General features: G+C 33.9%; 1 protein-coding gene across 4 annotated transcripts in view; it reads left to right on the top strand.

Moving 5' to 3' along the window:
• Positions 1–334: 334 nt before the first annotated feature.
• Cdh12 (cadherin 12) overlaps positions 335–6,000 on the top strand; it is a 939,290-nt gene continuing 933,624 nt past the window's right edge. For 2 of the 4 annotated variants that reach the window (XM_078016900.1, XM_021720037.3), the window contains exon 1: positions 345–801. The gene's annotated coding sequence lies outside the window, so the exon portion shown is untranslated. Of the gene's footprint in view, positions 802–6,000 lie in introns of all 4 variants that reach the window. The other 2 variants (XM_078016895.1, XM_040272087.2) reach the window with 2 other exon arrangements.

The raw sequence follows: 6,000 nt of genomic DNA, 5'->3' as shown, positions 1-6,000 counted from the left end.
TTATCACCAATTAAGAGCTGACACTTGTTTAGAGGGTGATTAAGAATATGAGAAAAACTAGAGGCAAATAAACTTAATTGTCTTGTTCCAAAAAAAGAAAAGAATGAAAATAAATACTTAAGTGAAGACAAAAGCCCAAGCTTTCTGCCTCCTGGTTGAGGGTTCTTTTCTCTTCAACAGGCCTAGAGCTCTTAAAAACCAGAGCTTTGGGTGCCAACTCAGGTGCCAGCACTTTCTCAGAGTTCAGGATCCTCAGCCACTGCTAAGCTCTCAAGAGTCTTCCTGGAGGCCTGGAGTCTTGGATTCATTCAAAGCATTCTCCAATGAACGCTAGGGGGAAAAGAGAACAAACAAGATACGTTTCAGATATAGGATTCAATTACTTTTCACAACTGGGTGATGTGTCAAAGGCACGCTGTGTTTTGTTTTGAGGGAGGGGAGATGACAGGGAAGGAATCCTCGGCTCTCATTGGCCCGCCGCTCGCCGCTGCAGCTAAGCTCCAGCCGCTGGGCGAGCATTATTGATCTGAAGGGTAAATGTGGAGGGAGCCACAGACCCGGGTCCAAGCGTTTCTGAGAAGAGAGGCAGCCTCTTCCAGGAAGAAAGTGGTGTCTACTGGCCGCTCGGACTGGACAACCTTCTGCGAGTGAAAAGGGACAAAAATGCAAAGCAGCATGCTGCTACAGTGATTCAGAAGAGCAAGCCAGCGAAGGGTCTCACCTTCGGTGCGAGGCTGGGTTGTTGCATCCTGCTGCTGCCTTTTCTGCTGCTGTTCCCGCAGCTGCTGTTTCTGCCATCAGGTAAGGCTTCTTTTTATTTCATTGGATTTGCATCGTGTGTGATCGCTTCGGGCTACATGCACGGAAATTCATACATGATTAATAAAGTGATGCTTATCGTACTTAGAAGCTGAAGGAGGCTGCCCAGAGATCTGGCATCTGAATCTGGAGCTGGTGCGTGGTTTTGCTTTGGGAAACTTCAATAAGTTCTAAACAAGTCTCTAGTCTTCAGAGCCAGAGGTTGCATTAAAAAGGGAGGGAGAAAAATGTTTTAACCACTAGTGCACCTTAGGATGGCTAAATTTTCATATGAAAAGTAGGTACGATGTTCAGCTACATGTTCAACTGATTATTTCAGAAAAAAATTTCAGTGATATCTGATTTGTATAACACAACTATTGATGTTTTAATTTCAAACAGTTCCCTCTCATACATTTCTCCACAGACATACAAAAATTAAACATTATTCTTCATTAAAAATTGCAACTGTAAAACAATTTAAAACTACATATGAACAAGGCATGCCTGTCAGGGCATAGCCCTCTGAGTTTTCTTTTATAAAACTAATTTGGGACAAGTGAAAGATGCAGATTACTAGATTTGCTATGAGTTATATAATGTGCATTTCAAAATGATCTTAGATTCTTAGTCACTTGATGATGCTATTAAAAAGTAGGAAGTTTGTATGATAGAGGACATGTGGCAATTCATTTTTCAATTGACCTCAGGAATTTGTTAATATTTTCTTTTTTAGCACTATTATTTGTTTTGCATTGTTTAGCACTATTATTTGTTTTGCATTGGGATCACAGTGACTTCAGAACCTCTGTACTTTAGGGTGTTTGATGCCTCTTTATAGACACATTTCTCTGTACTCTCTGGAGAGGCAACTGACATACTTTGGCTGATTTTGTAGTCATTTCATGATTTTCAATTTCTTATCAGGTATTTCGAAGCTCATTCATACACTGCTCAGCAAGAAAATTACCTTAAATGCTGGGGGAGCAGTTTAAATGGAATATATTACAAATGTATATTTACAGTTTTAAATAAAACTACATATGAACAACACATGAAAACTCCAATCATGCCAAGTCAGGAATAGCTTAATTAATCTTTACAGCACACTTGATTAGTTGTATAATTTTTAAAATAATATCAAGATGCATATCCCTCCAGAAATACAGATCCTCATCTTTTAATAGCATCAATTATTTATCAAATTATCCTAAGTAATTTAAAATATTTTAATTTATTTTTTCAATGTTATTTCTAGAAACGAATTTAACTGAAAAGATTTGTTATAAATACTTCCACTATTGCAACAGAATGTCTCTTTGGAATTGAAAGGTATGTGGCTATTCTTCTCAAGCCAAGAGCAGTTGAGTGACAACTGTTTTGGAGTGCTCTAGTACACAGGCACTTGTGAATCAGGAGTTTCCCTTTAAATAATTGGCACATCTATTTACTTAGCACCAAGATTTAGGGGCTATTTCTCTACCTGCTGTGGAAACTAGTGAAGTAAAAAATATTTTTATATTAACTTGAAATTCCAACTTTAGAATATAACTTAGTTTCTCTTAATTAATAACGCTTATTGATCAACTTCTAAGATTGAGCTACCATTAAGCCAATCCCTGACACACTTGTGAAAATCCTGCTGTACATTTTATTTTCTGTTTTGTTTTACAAATCTGTAGTTGCTGTATTCTTGTACTGCGGTGTACCATTTCTAAGCAGTAGGGGGAAGTTTTCCAGCCAGGCTGTTTTCCTACTCGACCTCACTCCTTCCACTGATCTGCTTAGTGATATGATCCTTTTAGATAATTCACCCAAAAAGAAAGAACTGAATTACTGTCAAGGGAGAATGTCATTTGTTCCACCTGTAGGATGATGTGTATTAAGTTCTTAGCAAAAATGGTGCTTAGTTTATGGGGGAAAATCCCTGTTAATGCTTCACATGACATACTTGCATTTCAATGTGATTGCATCCCTTTAAGGAAAGAATACAAAGCTCCTTAAATTGAGCATTTTTTTTTTTTGCATCTCCTAGTTCAGCAGACCATATTTCATGTAATAGTCTGTAATGCAGGTTGAAATAAATCAAACCTTCAGTGTTTTGTGGTTGATAAGAATCTATGACACTGTTGCTTCTTGAAATGCTTTCTGATGAACCGAATCACTCTTATTGATCAAAGAAAACTGCAAATTTTCTGCCTAAATTGTTTTTACTTCAAATTTGAAATATTAGTGTGTTTCCGCACCTATGTCACATACATGTCATATTATTAAATCTATTCAATAGTTATGATTGGATGATGCACCAAGCTGTGGTTCTCTTCAGAAATGAACCATGTTTTCATGTAAAAATTAAAAATCGAAGGAATCTTATAATAAAATTACCTACTAGCAGGCTCTGTTGTTAATGTCTTCATTCTTCCAAAGGAAAAGTATGATTACTAATGTCTTATTAAAGGCATGGTACTACTCTGTTTGTCTTCTAACAAATTATTGCTGTTTTAAAAGTAATTATTTCCTGCATCACCATATCATCACTACCTCACCAGTAGATAACATTTAACTTACAACATATAACCAATTAATGATCCTATTTATATTGAACTCTGAGTGGACAATATTTTACCCAACCTGTGAATAAATTCTGAGATTAATTTTTATGATTAAACTTAATTCATAATGAGAAAAAGAATAAATTTAATCATTATTTAAGGAATGAAAATCAAAGCTTTTTACTGGGAACTTTCTTTTTATTTTACTAATACATGATAATTGAACAATTTACACTGGTATAGCTTTTAAAAGCATTTTAACTTTTGGTTATAAAGCAATTGCATTTTTTTCAAATTGCTATGATAAAAGGGTGATATATCATTATCAAACTTTAAAAGGAAAGTGTATGTGTGTGTCTGTGTGTTATAATGCTGGCTGTGTTGAATGTCTATAGTGGGTATTCAAAGTTATGTTTTAAGTACCTTATGAATAATATGGATCAAGTAATTTTGTTTAAATGACTAAGTGAAAGTTTTGATTTGGAAAATTGAAAAAAGGATAAATTCCACATAATAGTTTTTTAAAAATTTTTGTGAGATCCTGAATGAATGTTCTAAGATGTGAATTATTCATTTATTTAATTAGTATCATTTCATTTTATAAGCACCTGTTACACTATTCAAAAAGATGTGCATAGAGTTTTATAAATATAGCGTTATTAGGATTTGTATTACTCTATTGTATTACAACTCATGGTCTGAAGGAATAAATTAAATCTTCTGTGTATTTCTGTCATTTTTTAACATTGGTTTAATTCATGACACTTACTATATAAATATCTAACTTTCTCTAAATGCATTTATATTACCTTAAATATAGGGATGTGGCACTTGAACAATGTAAATTATTCTTACATTGTACATATGATGCCTATATTTATAAAAACTCTTGTGAGAGAAATTAGAGCTCCAGTCCATGCACAGATACTCCATATAAAAATATAGGACTTAACTCTCTCTCCCTAGTTGATGTGCTCAAATGGATGAATGATGCACAATTAGTTTCAAGTCCAAATAAGATTTCAAACATTAGGGTATATATTGTGATATAGATTTATCTGCAAATTGAGATACTTGTTTCAAGAATGCTTGATTATCACCACCAGTGTGCCATGTAATCCACGGGTTCTATAATTGGAATTTTCTGGAAAATTGTTATAATCATTAAAAAGTGTCCTCTATGTCTATAGAGAAGAGTTCAGATTCATTTTCTACATGATGGTATGTAGAGATCAACATATGGTAGTCAGGCAAAGGTTTGTAACCATATTTTTGAGTACTTTGCATACTTGGGGCAACTTACATTACTTCAAGATTCTTAGATTCTTAGCTTCTTGTCAGAACTCAATATATTATTACTTTTAGAGAGGATTTGGAATTGGTCCTGTGTTCTCCTTTTAACCTTTCTTAATGATAGAAGGCTTGCTTAGTAGAGGATAACTACAGCCATGGCTGGTCACTGGGTTGAATGAAAATGTGACCATCTGAATTTGTGATGTGCTAGACTTTGCAATATTGGGTTGGAAATCATCCACAGGCCATTACCTAAACAAACACACAAAACCTCACTTATTTTGGCAAAAATGCCTTCAATAGATAGGCCTGGATCTTTTAGATAGTTTGAAAAATCAATGAAGCTTAGAAAGTGATGGTATTTTCACACTCATTTCAAAAGGGACAAATGCAAAGATGTGAGGACAATATGAGGTAGCTAGAAGAGGAATACAGTAAAGGGAAGTTTTGACTGAGCACTTGAGAAATAGAGAAACTTTTGAAAGAGGCTGATAATACATAGAAAGGGAAAATGTGATGGATCAAGGTCTTAGCAAACATAAAATTTACAACATCCAGGGCATAGGTAGAAGACACAATTAGAAGATATTATGAACCTTGATAATGCCAGTAATATAGTATTATATCAAATTATTTCATCTAATATTTCAACATTATTAGAATATTTGAATGTGAAAAAAGTGCTCAGATATAATCAATCAAATGTGATGTTAATTAAATTGCCCAAATAATACTTTTGTATATACTAGGTCCAAATGATTGACAAATTTTGAAAACTACAGAAAATTTAGCTTTCGTAGATTTTATTATACCAATGGGGGGAAAATGAGGCTAATGTGATATATTCAGAATTACTTCTGAGACTGTAGGAATAATTGAAATAGCAAGTACATAAATGCAGTTATGCACTGTATAATAGCATTTCATTTAATGACACTTATCTTTATATATGATAGTTGTCCCATAAGTTTAGTATGGAGCTGAAAAATTCCTGTCACCTACTGATGTAGCCATGGTATCTTAAAGTAATATTCACTCGGGGACACTGGGTAAACAAACCTAGCAGGCTTCTAGTATGATAAAAGTACAAAATATTCACTTATGTATAGTAACCGATAATGATAATAAACAATTATATTACTGGGTTATGTACTTACTGGGTTGTACTTACTATTGATAATGACAATAAACAATTATATTACTGGGTTATGTACTTACTGGGTTGTACTTACTATTGATAATGACAATAAACAATTATATTACTGGGTTATGTACTTACCATACTATGTATCAGTATTCTGGAGCTTCTTGGGGTTTTTTAGTTACTGTGAAGAAGTATAAGCTCTATTGGAAGTAT

The sequence above is a fragment of the Ictidomys tridecemlineatus genome, chromosome 1 (assembly GCF_052094955.1).
Source record: "Ictidomys tridecemlineatus isolate mIctTri1 chromosome 1, mIctTri1.hap1, whole genome shotgun sequence".
Lineage (NCBI taxonomy): Eukaryota > Metazoa > Chordata > Mammalia > Rodentia > Sciuridae > Ictidomys > Ictidomys tridecemlineatus.
The sequence above is the reverse complement of the archived record's forward strand: the minus strand, read 5'-3'. Positions and strand labels throughout refer to the sequence as shown.